Source organism: Xyrauchen texanus, chromosome 4, assembly GCF_025860055.1.
Source record: "Xyrauchen texanus isolate HMW12.3.18 chromosome 4, RBS_HiC_50CHRs, whole genome shotgun sequence".
NCBI lineage: Eukaryota > Metazoa > Chordata > Actinopteri > Cypriniformes > Catostomidae > Xyrauchen > Xyrauchen texanus.
In genome coordinates this window covers 39,714,937-39,732,583 of record NC_068279.1, presented here as the reverse complement: position 1 = coordinate 39,732,583, position 17,647 = coordinate 39,714,937, and the positions used below count along the sequence as shown (strand labels likewise).

The 17,647-nt window shown below is 36.0% G+C and overlaps 1 pseudogene; it reads right to left on the bottom strand.

Annotated features, from left to right (window-relative positions):
- Window positions 1–4,601: 4,601 nt before the first annotated feature.
- On the bottom strand, window positions 4,602–15,746 carry LOC127642971 (protein FAM78A-like; annotated as a pseudogene).
- Window positions 15,747–17,647: the final 1,901 nt, after the last annotated feature.

Sequence of the window (17,647 nt, the reverse complement as noted above, 5' to 3'; positions counted from 1 at the left end):
TGTCTAGCTGATCAAGAGGTTTGACTTCCTCCACATGCAGCGTGCACTCTTTCCTGCCTGGGCCCAAAATTCAGAAAATTCCATTCTTTGCCAGAATGTATTCATATCCAAATGTATATTATATTCATATTCATACAACATTACACACCTAAACTGCATATACCATAATGAAGAGAAGAACTAGGGCTTTCAAATTATATAAATATTATGTATGATGTTTGTAGTTGGTCTCTCTCTCTCCAAAAGCAGAGTCTAATCTTCTGAAGTCTGGTCCTTGAAGCAAATAGTATCGTGCTCCATAGCCTTTACTCTCATGAGGCAAGTGTTATATATGCTTGCATCCAAGAGGAATGTAACATGGTGAGTGCTCCCAAGGAAACTTCAATACACCTTTAAATTGTGTTTCTGGAAAGCTTTATATGCAGATGACTTTGCAATTAGCGCTAGGCTATATGAGAAATGGGACAAAAGAAGCATTTTTGTTTGGATTTATTGGTGATTTGACATATTATTGAACTCTTTGCTTGCCAAAGATTTTTTGAAGATTCCTCTCTTTCCCCATTCATGTAGATAAAAGTTGTAATAACAAGACCGGAAATAGCTGTATAAGGATGTGACATGAAGGCTCGTTGATCTAGGGACATGATTCTTGCTTTGGGTGCGAGAGTTCCTGGGTTCAAATGCCGGACGAGCCCATTTTGGTGTTTAAGCTTCAAGCTACATCCCACCCATGGGGTGCTGCTCCTTTGTTGGGACAGTGTTAGGCTGAAGCTCTTAAGGTCCCTGGTTCGATCCTGGGATTCAGAAACCGACTCATCGGCTGCTTTTGGTCCATGGCTGCCCACGTCCAGAACTCCATATCCCTTTCCATAGCACAATAACTTTCTCCACCACCAGGAGGCATGTTGGGAAAGAGGTGCGGTTCAATGGTGTAATGGTCAGCACTCTGGACTTTGAATCCAGTTTTATGAGATCAAATCTCAGTGGAACCTCCTAGCTCCTTGTGCCCATAAAAAGTGATTGGCATGTTTATGTACCTCTAACGAGGCCACACTTTTGCCTTGTTCTTAATCATTTCCATAATGCAATTACATTCTCTAAATCCTTGGGACCACATTTGAATAGGCAGCAGTTACATTGTGTAATGGTTGAACTCTGCTTTCTGAATCCAATGAATAGAGCTTAAATCTCTGTGGAATTTTCTTTATCTTTTGTGCCAAAGGTGTGGAAGACACATGTAGAAGGACTTTTCAAAAGCAGTGAGCCCCTAAGCTCCTGTAGGGAAGCATTGATATTCTGATGGACAGGACTATCACATTAATTTTAAGATGCCAAGAACACTGAAGAAGTGTGCCTAAAAGGTTCTTCAGCTTTGCACCTTGATTATACCAAACCACTCTTGTTTGCTACCATTGGATTGGGCCATGGGTCAGTAACTTCTTCTGGTACTCAGAAAGGAAATGTCCAAGGAGTATCACAAGGCAGTGATCCGGTATCAAAATTGAGTTCTGTGGTCAAGTGCGCTTGCACCCAAGAGGAATGTAACATGGTGAGTGCTCCCAAGGAATCTTTGTGAAACAAATTGTGTTTATGGAAATCTTTATATGCACATGATTGTGCAATTAGTGCTATATGAGAAATGGGACAAAATAAGCCAAATTTAGATTTGCATTTTTGTTTGGATTTATTGGTGATTTGACATATTATTGAACTCTATGCTTGCCAAAGATTTTTTGAAGATTCCTCTCGTTCCCACATTCTTGTAGATAGGAATTATATTTGCAAGACTGGAATAGTTGTATAAGGATGTAACGTGAACTTCATGATGTTTATGTTAAACAAAGAACATGTTATTACAATATTAGTAATATATTGATGCAATGTACACTCAAGCAATGCCGACATTCACTGTGATCAAGTCACTGCGATGAACTTAAAAATGTATATTTGGATCTATTATTTTAAGCAGCATTAAAGAAAAAATTAAGAGTGGAATCAGGAAATCGGGTGGGTTATAGAGAGGGACAAAATGCAGATTCGAACCACAGTCACTAGGACAACACTACACATTCACACACCGCCTTTACAACCCACACTACTGCAGGAAATCTGTTGAATAGTTAGTCATTTATTCTTGTGGTTCTACGTCCTTCATGATGTCGGACTTTGATCGGTTTCTGGGTCATGGGCTCGAGGACGGAGGAGCGATGAAACGAGGATGCACAATTTAGGAAATGAGAAGCACCCTATATTTACATATCAGAAAAACAAATATTCTACGGTGGCCGTGAAGTGCAAAACGAACAACAAATCAGAAACACAAATACCAAATCCAAAAACACAACAGTAAGACAGAAAACACGACAAAAAGTAAGAAAACACAATGACAAGTAAGTCCATATGGAAAGGTAAGGTACAATAGCTTCTCATCCATGACAAAAGCTTAATGACTGAAAAAATGTATCATTTGAGTGGTTTCTCATTCAGTAAATCAGTAACAGGGTAATTTAGAATTGAGAGCTAAAATAGTGTGTGGGATAAAGTTAGTTTTCGGTACGATATTCACCTATTGTGAAGACAGTGTGTAAGGGACCGTCTGTAAGTGATTGTGTATTAATCACTTAGAGGATTGCTGCAGAATGTGTGTGTTCCATATGCAGCTTTCAGTGAGTAAAAGTTGAATAAAAACAGACTGTTGTGGCTCCGTTTATGATGTAATTTTAGTGTAGGAAAAAAGGCAGGAAAAATGCTTGGTAACAGAATCACAATGGATTACAATCAGCATTTGTGATTATATGCAGCTGAGTATGAGGAAAACATTAAAATCAGTTCATTAGTAAAAGAAGAAGCTCATTGGACACTTGACGAGAACGCAAGAGCCCGACCCGGCAATAGTTTTACTTCTAAAGAAATTAACTGTAATTTTGAAACATATGTATAAAATGACCACTCACATGAGATGAGGACTCTAGTCATATTAGTAAACTTATAAAAGCTGTTTTATTCTATGTGGGGCTGGTACGCCCTCATGGGGGCTGCCATTTTGGAATCACATGACCAGCTGAATATCACATGACCTTTAAACTGACTATCCCACTTGCTGTTTTTTTCTGTCACCCGATACTGTTTTACTGAGTGAGAAACCTTGTGTTTTCTGACTTGCGTTTTTAGGTTTGCTGCTTTGTTTTGCACTTCAAAGCCTAGATGCACATCCTGATTATTGTGAATGCTTAGTGAGTGTGCTTTTCATTTTTGAAATTGAGCGCCCTCGTTTCCTTTCCTTGCTTCCTTGCTCCACCCTCTTAGGATACGAGGAAAGGATGGAAGGAAAGGAAAAAAGGACAGAGGAACTGAGGCCAGACAGACTTGTACAATTAAATGTCCTGCTTGCTCAAACGTGATTTCAGAGTGTTTTTGCGCAGTTGCAGTACCCTGGCGCATTTGCCCTTATGTTATTGAAAAAATATTTATTAATATAGTCATAATAAATCCAAACAATTCAAGATGCACTGATAAAGGGCATTGCTGCCCCTTCTTTTCTTAAAAAAAAAAAAGAAAGAAAATATCTGGGTTAAAGTGAGTGATGCACTTACAGTCGAAGTGAATGCGGACCAATTTTTGACTTTTTTAAAAGTGTAGCCACATACATAAACAATATGCATGTAAACATGATTGCAGTGAGATAAAATCACTTACAAACCTTTTCTGTGTAAAGTTATAGCCAATTTTACAACTTTGTTCCCATGATGATGTAATGTCAACAAACCATAAAACTGCTATAAAAAATGACATTTTAAACAACTTTACAGCTCAAATAATACTTGAGTTTTAACTGAATAATTAATGTAAATGCTTCTATAAAATTATAAGCTTCATATTTCTGCCTTTGAACCCTCCAGAAATCGGCCCCAATTACTTCCATTATGAGTGTCTCTCTGTAACTCGATTTTTGATACTTCAGAGTTCAAATACATTTTGTGGTAATTAACATTATGCCACAAATGCTGTTGATTGAGCTTAACTTGTATTGGACCAGGAATATTCATTTAAGTGTAAAAAATAGGGCAACCTGGAGTATTTTAGAATCAGGTCACTTGGTCCCTATTGAGAGAAAATTATCAAACAAAGAAGTTTGATTCAGATACAGTTATCTGACCACAGACACATGGGGATTGCATGGAAAATCTATATTTTTTATTTAATTTAAATGTTGGTAGACTAGGAGAAATTAAAATAGCTTATTTTATTTGCCAGGATTCTTAAATGATGTTGTGAAATTATTTACAGTGTCTGTACCAGATATGCATACTGATGTTTCATGATACAAATTTTAACTGTCAATAAAGGATAGCATCCTGTACATTTTCAAGTAAATATTTTCAGAATTCAGCACCATTATTATGACAACAAAAAGCAAAAAGAAAATAAATAATGATAATAATTAAAATAAAATATTTGTAAAATGTAGTCATTGAATGTATTGGACTGGTTTGTCGATAATAAAGTAACTGAAACAGCTTGTGCTTCTTTAACCCTGTTTCCTCTTAAACCATGAGAGGATAACTTAAATATTTACAGGTCTAAATCTAATAAGACACCATTCTAGTGACCTGTTTGCAAAAGAGATTCCTGTCATTATATAATTAACGAAAATAAAAGGCAAATTGTCTCTGTGTAAAACTTAGGCCACATCTGACTTGAAATAAATTATCTCCATTATACATTTAAAAAAAATGGGCTCATACAGTGTGAACAAATTATTTTAATTCAGCATGCACAGAAAATGTGCTCTGTTTCATAAGCAAAAGGTAGCATTTCAATTGTGAGCCAGGTATGCAAAGGCCACTCACAGTTTTGTCTTAAGAATTACCAATATGAAAATATCCTCAAGGTTCTTTATCTGAAAACCAAAACAATACACAACATGTTAAATGTGTCTTTTCAACGTAGCCTACTAAACATTATTACAAACACAAATAATACATTTGTTCCACTCAAACTTTAAATCAATTACTCTGTTAAATTGTATTCTCTCTCACTCCATGCCATACTTAATTTAAATATGTATCAAAAGCAAAACATGTCAAGTTCAAGCTGAAATGGAATTCCCCTCATGGGATCAGTATTTTTGGGGGATGACTACAATGGGCTCCCCATTTCTTGGCCGCCACATTAGAACCTGGGCATCATTGGCATTGGGCTTAACCAAGGCATTTGGCGGGATGGGTTCATTCTTAAAAAGGACCTGAGGCTGCTCCTGTATCAGTGGTTCCACAAGCCTTGCTCTTTGACCCAGAGGCTTCTTTGGATCCACTTTAATACAGACCTGCATCCTCCAGCGAATGGTTCTGAGTAGCACCATCTCGGCGGTGACTTCATTTATGGCCACCAACCAGGTGGTGAACTGTTGGTTCTGGATGGAGGTCAAGAGAGGAGGACTGCTGGTGGTGCCCAAAGGGACACTCCATGTCACACTTGGGCAGAACTTATCATTCATGCTGACAGTCAGTGTGGTGCTCTTCTTAGTAGGACCGACAATTGTGTACATCTCAGTGGTACAGCCAGGGATAATTCACACCATCAGAATCACTAATGGCCTGGACATGCCCACATTTTAGCTCTGATAGCTCCCAGCTAGATCTAAAGGCAAAAGAAGAAACTTATTTTGAGCTTTGAGCACATTTATGAAATTTCTCAGGTCATTCATAAAAGAATAGCAACAAATGTCTTCCGATATACCTATCCAGACTCAGTGAATGTAAATAGTGGACACAGTTTTACAGTTATTTAACTATTGCATCAATGATGGAATGAACCTTTAAAGGAGCTATCCTGAACCTCTCTTAAATTATGTGTTTACACTAATATTTTCCAAACCCTCCTTCCTGCCCAGCCTGCAATTCAATAGACTGAATGGATTGGCATTTGCTTATGTTAAACCAAACAGGAGTACAAGATTTTAAGAGTTTCAAAACAAACAAAAGAAAAAGCTACAATAGGTCAGCTTAACAAATATCAACTCTTCCTGTAATTACCTGGAGAAATTTTTTTTACCTTTTGACCTTGTGATGAATTTTTTTATAAATAGACCCTTTCCCTCTGCAGGAACTACAGTTTATTTTAGGTACTTTTACCCAGAACAAGAACTTTTTGTCATTTTTGCACATGAGGAACTATAGCTCATCTTAGATATTTAGAGGGAATATATACAGACTTCTACTTTGGGGTAAGTACTTCTTTGGGAGGAGAGGTACTGTGGGAGGTACTGCAACCTGTGACTGGTCAAACACATATGACGCACAAAGCAATGAGATACACGGAGAGTCGGCAGCCATCATGAGCGTCTTCTCTCTCCTCTCACTGCGGCTTCAGAGGTACTGCTCGCATGACCCTCCAGCTTAAAAACTGTAACCTGAAGACACAGTTTGTGTAAAACAGCCCTAACAAAGTGTAGCTCCGATTCTGGTATCCTCCATTTGAGTTGTTGATTTTGTTTCTGTTGTTGCTATTGAATACAACGTCTGAAGAAAAAAGGTTTAACACTTGATGTCACAATGGGGGTTACTTTTGTGTGTGAATGCAAGAGGGAAAAGTCTCCTTGGGTGTGCCATTCCTCTTAATAGTTTTCATAAAGAAGGTTCCTAAGATATATGTGAGAAAGGGGTTAATAATCATTTAAACAAAGACATGGTTATTTCTCTCAGAACTGACACTGGTAAAGAACTTATGGAGTTATATGTGTGTCACAATTCTGCAATATGATATTTTGAGAGCACAAAAACTTTCTGTGCATTCAAGATGATGTTTTGAGCGCACAAAAGGTATTTTGCATGTGTGTTTTGTAGAGCAATATATCTTCTTGCAAAGATTAATTCACTTTAAGCAAACAAAAATCTATTTTGATAGTGTATTTGAATGTGAATTTGCAAAGAATTCTGGAATGTACGTAACTCCACTGATTTTGCATGTGCAAGATCTCACTCGCACTCTCCTACCCACTCTTCTTTAATAAGCATGTTATTTTGTCCACTCTTCTTTAATAAGCATGTTATGTTGTCCACTCTTCTTTAATAAGCATGTTATTTTGTCCACTCTTCTTTAATAAGCATGTTATTTTGTCCACTCTTCTTTAATAAGCATGTTATTTTGTCCACTCTTCTTTAATAAGCATGTTATGTTGTCCACTCTTCTTTAATAAGCATGTTATTTTGTCCACTCTTCTTTAATAAGCATGTTATGTTGTCCACTCTTCTTTAATAAGCATGTTATTTTGTCCACTCTTCTTTAATAAGCATGTTATGTTGTCCACTCTTCTTTAATAAGCATGTTATTTTGTCCACTCTTCTTTAATAAGCATGTTATGTTGTCCACTCTTCTTTAATAAGCATGTTATTTTGTCCACTCTTCTTTAAGAAACATGTTATGTTGTCCACTCTTCTTTAATAAGCATGTTATTTTGTCCACTCTTCTTTAAGAAACATGTTATGTTGTCCACTCTTCTTTAATAAGCATGTTATTTTGTCCACTCTTCTTTAATAAGCATGTTATGTTGTCCACTCTTCTTTAATAAGCATGTTATTTTGTCCACTCTTCTTTAATAAGCATGTTATGTTGTCCACTCTTCTTTAATAAGCATGTTATGTTGTCCACTCTTCTTTAATAAGCATGTTATTTTGTCCACTCTTCTTTAATAAGCATGTTATTTTGTTCACCTTCTTTAATAAGCATGTTATTTTGTCCACTCTTCTTTAATAAGCATGTTATTTTGTCCACGCTTCTTTAATAAACATGTTATTTTGTCCACTCTTCTTTAATAAGCATGTTATTTTGTCCACTCTTCTTTAATAAGCATGTTATTTTGTCCACTCTTCTTTAATAAGCATGTTATTTTGTCCACTCTTCTTTAATAAGCATGTTATTTTGTCCACTCTTCTTTAATAAGCATGTTATTTTGTCCACTCTTCTTTAATAAGCATGTTATTTTGTCCACTCTTCTTTAATAAGCATGTTATGTTGTCCACTCTTCTTTAATAAGCATGTTATTTTGTCCACTCTTCTTTAATAAGCATGTTATGTTGTCCACTCTTCTTTAATAAGCATGTTATGTTGTCCACTCTTCTTTAATAAGCATGTTATGTTGTCCACTCTTCTTTAATAAGCATGTTATTTTGTCCACTCTCCTTTAATAAGCATGTTATGTTGTCCACTCTTCTTTAATAAGCATGTTATTTTGTCCACTCTCCTTTAATAAGCATGTTATTTTGTCCACTCTTCTTTAATAAGCATGTTATTTTGTCCACTCTTCTTTAATAAGCATGTTATGTTGTCCACTCTTCTTTAATAAGCATGTTATGTTGTCCACTCTTCTTTAATAAGCATGTTATGTTGTCCACTCTTCTTTAATAAGCATGTTATGTTGTCCACTCTTCTTTAATAAGCATGTTATGTTGTCCACTCTTCTTTAATAAGCATGTTATGTTGTCCACTCTTCTTTAATAAGCATGTTATGTTGTCCACTCTTCTTTAATAAGCATGTTATTTTGTCCACTCTTCTTTAATAAGCATGTTATTTTGTCCACTCTTCTTTAATAAGCATGTTATTTTGTCCACTCTTCTTTAATAAGCATGTTATTTTGTCCACTCTTCTTTAATAAGCATGTTATTTTGTCCACTCTTCTTTAATAAGCATGTTATTTTGTCCACTCTTCTTTAATAAGCATGTTATGTTGTCCACTCTTCTTTAATAAGCATGTTATGTTGTCCACTCTTCTTTAATAAGCATGTTATGTTGTCCACTCTTCTTTAATAAGCATGTTATGTTGTCCACTCTTCTTTAATAAGCATGTTATGTTGTCCACTCTTCTTTAATAAGCATGTTATGTTGTCCACTCTTCTTTAATAAGCATGTTATTTTGTCCACTCTTCTTTAATAAGCATGTTATGTTGTCCACTCTTCTTTAATAAGCATGTTATTTTGTCCACTCTTCTTTAATAAGCATGTTATTTTGTCCACTCTTCTTTAATAAGCATGTTATTTTGTCCACTCTTCTTTAATAAGCATGTTATTTTGTCCACTCTTCTTTAATAAGCATGTTATTTTGTCCACTCTTCTTTAATAAGCATGTTATTTTGTCCACTCTTCTTTAATAAGCATGTTATTTTGTCCACTCTTCTTTAATAAGCATGTTATTTTGTCCACTCTTCTTTAATAAGCATGTTATTTTGTCCACTCTTCTTTAATAAGCATGTTATTTTGTCCACTCTTCTTTAATAAGCATGTTATTTTGTCCACTCTTCTTTAATAAGCATGTTATTTTGTCCACGCTTCTTTAATAAGCATGTTATTTTGTCCACTCTTCTTTAATAAGCATGTTATTTTGTCCACTCTTCTTTAATAAGCATGTTATTTTGTCCACTCTTCTTTAATAAGCATGTTATGTTGTCCACTCTTCTTTAATAAGCATGTTATGTTGTCCACTCTTCTTTAATAAGCATGTTATGTTGTCCACTCTTCTTTAATAAGCATGTTATGTTGTCCACTCTTCTTTAATAAGCATGTTATGTTGTCCACTCTTCTTTAATAAGCATGTTATGTTGTCCACTCTTCTTTAATAAGCATGTTATGTTGTCCACGCTTCTTTAATAAGCATGTTATGTTGTCCACTCTTCTTTAATAAGCATGTTATTTTGTCCACGCTTCTTTAATAAGCATGTTATTTTGTCCACGCTTCTTTAATAAGCATGTTATTTTGTCCACGCTTCTTTAATAAGCATGTTATTTTGTCCACTCTTCTTTAATAAGCATGTTATTTTGTCCACGCTTCTTTAATAAGCATGTTATTTTGTCCACTCTTCTTTAATAAGCATGTTATTTTGTCCACTCTTCTTTAATAAGCATGTTATTTTGTCCACTCTTCTTTAATAAGCATGTTATTTTGTCCACTCTTCTTTAATAAGCATGTTATTTTGTCCACTCTTCTTTAATAAGCATGTTATTTTGTCCACTCTTCTTTAATAAGCATGTTATTTTGTTCACCTTCTTTAATAAGCATGTTATTTTGTCCACTCTTCTTTAATAAGCATGTTATGTTGTCCACTCTTCTTTAATAAGCATGTTATTTTGTCCACGCTTCATTAATAAGCATGTTATGTTGTCCACGCTTCTTTAATAAGCATGTTATTTTGTCCACGCTTCATTAATAAGCATGTTATGTTGTCCACGCTTCTTTAATAAGCATGTTATTTTGTCCACTCTTCTTTAATAAGCATGTTATTTTGTCCACGCTTCTTTAAAAAGCATGTTATTTTGTCCACTCTTCTTTAATAAGCATGTTATTTTGTCCACGCTTCTTTAATAAGCATGTTATTTTGTCCACTCTTCTTTAATAAGCATGTTATTTTGTCCACGCTTCTTTAATAAGCATGTTATTTTGTCCACTCTTCTTTAATAAGCATGTTATTTTGTCCACGCTTCTTTAATAAACATGTTATTTTGTCCACTCTTCTTTAATAAGCATGTTATTTTGTCCACTCTTCTTTAATAAGCATGTTATTTTGTCCACTCTTCTTTAATAAGCATGTTATTTTGTCCACGCTTCTTTAATAAGCATGTTATGTTGTCCACTCTTCTTTAATAAGCATGTTATTTTGTCCACTCTTCTTTAATAAGCATGTTATGTTGTCCACTCTTCTTTAATATGCATGTTATGTTGTCCACTCTTCTTTAATAAGCATGTTATTTTGTCCACTCTTCTTTAATAAGCATGTTATGTTGTCCACTCTTCTTTAATAAGCATGTTATTTTGTCCACTCTTCTTTAATAAGCATGTTATGTTGTCCACTCTTCTTTAATAAGCATGTTATTTTGTCCACTCTTCATTAATAAGCATGTTATGTTGTCCACTCTTCTTTAATAAGCATGTTATTTTGTCCACTCTTCTTTAATAAACATGTTATTTTGTCCACGCTTCTTTAATAAGCATGTTATTTTGTCCACGCTTCTTTAATAAACATGTTATTTTGTCCACGCTTCTTTAATAAGCATGTTATTTTGTCCACTCTTCTTTAATAAGCATGTTATTTTGTCCACTCTTCTTTAATAAGCATGTTATTTTGTCCACTCTTCTTTAATAAGCATGTTATTTTGTCCACTCTTCTTTAATAAGCATGTTATTTTGTCCACTCTTCTTTAATAAGCATGTTATTTTGTCCACTCTTCTTTAATAAGCATGTTATTTTGTCCACTCTTCTTTAATAAGCATGTTATTTTGTTCACCTTCTTTAATAAACATGTTATTTTGTCCACTCTTCTTTAATAAGCATGTTATTTTGTCCACGCTTCTTTAATAAGCATGTTATGTTGTCCACTCTTCTTTAATAAGCATGTTATTTTGTCCACGCTTCTTTAATAAGCATGTTATGTTGTCCACTCTTCTTTAATAAGCATGTTATGTTGTCCACTCTTCTTTAATAAGCATGTTATGTTGTCCACTCTTCTTTAATAAGCATGTTATGTTGTCCACTCTTCTTTAATAAGCATGTTATTTTGTCCACGCTTCTTTAATAAGCATGTTATTTTGTCCACTCTTCTTTAATAAGCATGTTATTTTGTCCACGCTTCATTAATAAGCATGTTATGTTGTCCACTCTTCTTTAATAAGCATGTTATTTTGTCCACGCTTCATTAATAAGCACGTTATGTTGTCCACTCTTCTTTAATAAGCACGTTATTTTGTCCACGCTTCTTTAATAAGCATGTTATTTTGTCCACTCTTCTTTAATAAACACGTTATTTTGTCCACGCTTCTTTAATAAGCATGTTATTTTGTCCACGCTTCTTTAATAAGCATGTTATTTTGTCCACTCTTCTTTAATAAGCATGTTATTTTGTCCACGCTTCTTTAATAAGCACGTTATTTTGTCCACTCTTCTTTAATAAGCATGTTATTTTGTCCACGCTTCTTTAATAAGCATGTTATTTTGTCCACTCTTCTTTAATAAGCATGTTATTTTGTTCACCTTCTTTAATAAGCATGTTATGTTGTCCACTCTTCTTTAATAAGCATGTTATTTTGTCCACGCTTCTTTAATAAGCATGTTATGTTGTCCACTCTTCTTTAATAAGCATGTTATTTTGTCCACTCTTCTTTAATAAGCATGTTATTTTGTCCACTCTTCTTTAATAAGCATGTTATTTTGTCCACTCTTCTTTAATAAGCATGTTATTTTGTCCACGCTTCTTTAATAAGCATGTTATTTTGTTCACCTTCTTTAGTGTCCTCTCCTATTTTTTCAGACAGCCTTGTATATTATAAATATTATGAGTATTATAAATATTGCCTAAATGAACATTTTATTCTTGATAATACATTTGAAAAGCTGTTTATGTTTGCATTTTAAAGCTGTGGGGTATCTTGAAATGTTCAGTATTCTGTTTTTTATGAAGTTTATGCATTCTACCGCAACCATTACGGCAAAAATGTATTAATGAGAAATGGAATAAAAGGAGAAGAGGCTAATTATGTCTCCTGTCATAGTTTGAGGTAAACATAAATTTACAGTTTATTGAACTTCAATTGTTTAAAAAGTTAAAAAAAAAAATAGAAAGAAATCCTTAGCATTGCATGATCCCAGGCTACTATATTTTGAAAAACCATACATTATAGTAATATAAGCCTAACAGTATTCCTGGTATGTTTATAATCCACAGGGTAAATATATTTTGTAACGGTAACTGCATACAGTATACAAAGTGTGTATTGAACTTGGAGCACTTTTGCATGCTCAAAATAAAATTTTGTATGTGCAGAATTTTGCCACAAATATAACTGCATAAAGAACTCCACACCCATGCCATGCTGATGAGGAAACAATCCCAGGAAATTGGACCATAAACAGTACTAGCATCCTAAGAAATCATTCTTGTTCAATTCCTCTGCAATATCATGCCACCTACACTACACATAAGAAAGCAGCTGAGATAATTTAGTTTAGTTCATTTTAACATCTGCTTAGCTTATTATCTCACATACTTATTTTAATTCCGGACAAAATTTTGGTCCTGCATCATTTGTTGTACACATTCAATGAGGTGTCAAATTGACCAGCTTATTGAGAAGAGGTGTGCTATGACTTTTAAGTGATCAGGGGTATGATATACCCCTGGTGGGTAAAAAACTGTCCCAAAAATCCCATTGATTTAAAATTGGGAAGAAATTTGTTGGATCATATATCTGGATCAGAAAGTCAAAGAGACATCAGGGTTGGCTTGTTTTATTCGGGTTAGCAAGCAGTCAGTGTTGGGAAAGTTCACTTTATACATGAACTAGTTCAAAGTTCAGTTCACACATTCTAAAATGAACTAGTTCAGTTCATAGTTCATACTTCCAAAAATGAACTAGTTCATAGTTCTTTTTTTTTTTCCATATGTTGCTGCGAGCTATTATTTTTCAAAATGATTGACACAGCCCATACAGAACTACAGACAGCAATTATTTCATCAGTTTTAACACTATGTGTCAGATTTCATCTTCATATCAAATTTTGAATCCTTATTCAATCAGGTTTTACGTTAACATTGAGGAGAGTGGGACAGCATTTCCCCATTATTGCTTAACGCTTTGTTGCTTTCCATTCAGTCCACACTAGTAGCAGCTGCAGCTTTCACCCCTACTACTACAGCATATTCTCAAAAACATGAAGATAAATGTGCTGCTTGAATGGTCTTTTTAAATGAGGAATTGGTAAAAGAAAAACAGGACAGTAGTAAGGGTGCATCAGTTTTGTTTAGCCAGTGGACAGTGATGCCCATAAATGCCTTGTTCACAGCTGACCAGCAATCTGCTGTTGTGCATACAACATCAATCTCAGACAGTTCAGACTTAAGGTCACATATGTTTTCTTTAAATTTCTTGTTTAACAGTGTCTGTACCTTTTTTCTTGATGGCACGTTTTTGGATGGCTGCAACCTCTTAATTAAGTTTATGAAAGCTGGGCTTTCCACTTTTCTCAAAGGCTGCAGGTCTCCGACGATATACTGCACCACCAGGTTGTCCAGCTGCGACTGGGAGATGACAACGGACCCGCTACTGTACGCAGTTAATGTGGTTTGTGCCGAGGACCTGTCTTGCCTGTCTTTAGATTTTTTTAATTGCTTGCGCATACCTTGAAAGGCTAGTCGGGTGCTTCAGTTCAATCTGCCGTTTTAGGTTTGCTGTGGATGTGACTGAAGTGCGTATTTTTTTTTTGGCAAGCCGGCGGGCAAAGTTTGCACAGAAATGTCATATTTGTTCCATCCTCACCGACGTGGTCATAAAACTCTTTTATATTATCATACGACCCCTCCTTGCTGCTTCGTCGCCTATATGGTGCTGTCGCCTCCATGCTAGTTTTTGTTTTGATGACGCATGCGGCGGTGCGACACTGGTGGCTGGTGTTGCCAGATTGTGTTTTTTCCGCTAGATATTAAGGCCTGTTTACGGTGTGTTTTAGCCGGGGTTTCGCCTGGAAGACTCTAGAAATCTGGCACCCTATTGAACGAAGTTAAACTGAGAGAGCGTGCGTTCACAGACTCCAGAATGAACGCGTTCACAGTAACGTTCATCAGGCAGTAATACAGTACGTTCAGTTCACGTTCGCCCAAAATATGAACGCGTTCAGGCACAACACTGCAAGCAGTCTTTGAATATTGCCTTTCAGAACTACTTAGACATGCCCTAGCAACAAACCACATTGACTTAATTTCAAAAACTTTAGAGGGATATCTCCGGATCTGAATGTCATAGAGGTTTCATTGTTGGCTCATATGACTCAGGCCAGCAAGCAGCCTTTTTTAGTACACCAGGCAACTGCCAAGCAACCACATGAGCTCACCCTAGCAACCAAGTAGCAAAAGACATATGTCTGCACCAGAACATGGTAGATAAATCCAGGTTGGCTCATTTTACTCAGTATCACCCTAGTAACTGCCTAGCAACCACAAGGGTCATCCTAGCAACCGAGTAGCAATACACATATATCTGCACCAGAACATTGTACAGACTTCCTGGTTGGCTTATTTGACTCAGGCTATCAAGGAGCCTTGTTAGTATAACCCTGGCAACTGCCTAGCAACTAGATGGGGTCACCCTAGCAACTGAGTAGTAAAACACATATCTCTGCACCAGAACATTGTAGAGACTTCAGGGTTGACTCATTTGACTTGAGATAGACAGCAGCCATGTTATCATTACCCTGGCAACTGCCTAGCAAATGTGGAACAACACCAATAGCTCTGTACCTGAACATCCTACAGTCGTGGGGGTGGCCTCTTTTAACTTGGGGCAGTTGGTGGGACATTGTGGTGACAAATTTTTCCAGGGCAAGCACCACTCACTAATTGTCCAATTATACTTGTACAAGTCAAAGTAAAAAGCCAATAATAATTAGCTGTTATGCCAAATCTATTCAAATTATTAGGCTACACAATTCCTAGACCACCTCTACTCACACTCCTTCATTTCCATATATATTGAGGAAATCTTTTGATTGCAAGCCTGGATCCAGCCAACAGTCCAGATCTCTTTACATACTATGGGTGGCACTTGCACTTGAGCTGATGCTTTAAAGTAAGGTGTGCGGTATCGCAGAACCACATTGGATGACTCATCGATGACAGTAGGGGTGAGATCAACTGAGGCTTGCATTTCGAGGACTGTGATGTTCTTGAGAAAACTTGGCTTCAGTTTTACACTCTGTACACATCCCATCGTCGAGGTTCGTTAAACTTGCAGCAACAACACCCATCAAGATCCAATTAAAGCAGCAGAACTCTTGTCACATTGTGCTATGACAAGGTTTTCATATGTCAACAATAAAGGGACATTCACACCGAACGCAAGTTTAAAAAAAAAAAATCTCACGAAAACAGATTTGCGTCGTTGCGCCTCGTCTCGCTGTTTTTCTCGTAGGCTTAAGTAACGCCACGTTTATTTTGTTGTTGCTTTCAGAATGCAATGCCATTTTAAAAAGCGCGTTTTGAGACACCTGTGCTCTGGAACAGAACTACTCGTGCTGCCTGAAGCTTCTTTCAGCGCAAGAACGGGTTCGACGTGAATGGCTCAAATGCCCCGCTGTCAACAAAGCGAAGTTAGATCAACATGTTTCTCGGCAAAAAAAAAGTAATATTTTACTGTAAGGACACTGAAGTGTATTTTCATAGCTGTCATATCTAGCAACTGATCTCTGAGCACAATGTTTATTTCCCATGAAGGTCTTTCCCTCTTCAAATGTGCTAACATTTTTAAGCGTAATATATCTAGGCTACGGAGCTGTAACAGCTATAGCCTAAAGTGTTTGTCCCAAAATATACGATGTCAGCTGATACGCTCCTTTGATAGGTAATACAATCGACCAGTCAACAGCCGTAGTGATGGAATTTAGTCAGGCCATAATTTAAAATTTCCATCAGGATGGCAAGTAGAACAGTCAACATATGGCCAGGTGAATCCATGCAGTCTTGTCACTGTCCGACTTCCACACTGCGTCTTCTGGCATAACCTGAGGCAAAAATGGCTAGTGTCAAACAAATGATCGCTTCTGTTAATTTGAGCATCAAATTTGATAGAGATGACAACGACCGTGACCAATTTGTTTACTTTGTTTCGCCCTTGTCCTGTTTAAGGTTAGTCGGGTTCCTCAATACTTCAGCTGTTGGGGTTTTCTTATCCAAGCGGTTTAGACTTCCCTGGCTAGCATCCTGGCTAGTGTAGTTTTGTGATAGGGGACTGAACCATTCATAAACTGCCATGTCACATTAAGAATGAAGAATCCTTTATTGTGGTCACACATTATACACACAGTTTTTTTTTGCATATATACAGTGAAATTTATTAGTTTTCACATATCCCAGCTAAGCTGGGGTCAGAGTGCAGGGTCAGCCATGATGCGGCACCCCTGGAGCAGATAGGGTTAAGGGCCTTGCTCAAGGTCCCAACAGTGGCATCCTGGTGGTGCTGGGGCTTGAACCCCTGTCCTTCTGGTCAGTAACCCTGAGCCTTAACCACTGAGCCGCCACTGCCCAGTGGTTAACACTACTAAGTTATAGTAGCCCTGGGCTATAATGTATTGTCGACACATGTAAGCTATTTACTGTATTAAATGCATAACTTAACGAACAATAGTGATACGTTTATTGTGAAGGACTGTTATTCACGTAGCTGATATGATTATAAACTCCTTACAATGAGGTGTAGGCCAACTATTTGTTAACATACAGTAAGTTAACTACATCATCAGTACCATGAACTAGCATTAAATAAATACACAATAGTCTACTTTAACAGAATGTATTAATCTTGTTTAATGTTTATTTCTAAACATGTAATAGCAAAATTTTTTACATTAAAAGTTGTTGGCTACATATGTTAACATAAGTTGGACATGAACAACCAATAGATTTTTGGAAGATTGATCATTGTTACCTGTGCAGTATTGTGGACAATATAAAGAACAAAGAACCCCAATATATATAAAATATTGTAGAAGTATAAAATTATGTCATCATGGCATTACTGAAGTACTGCAGTTCTATTAAATATTTGCAATACAGTCACATAAATAGCCTAAATAATATTGTCTAAGTTCAGTGTCGGTTGTTTATCTTGACTTT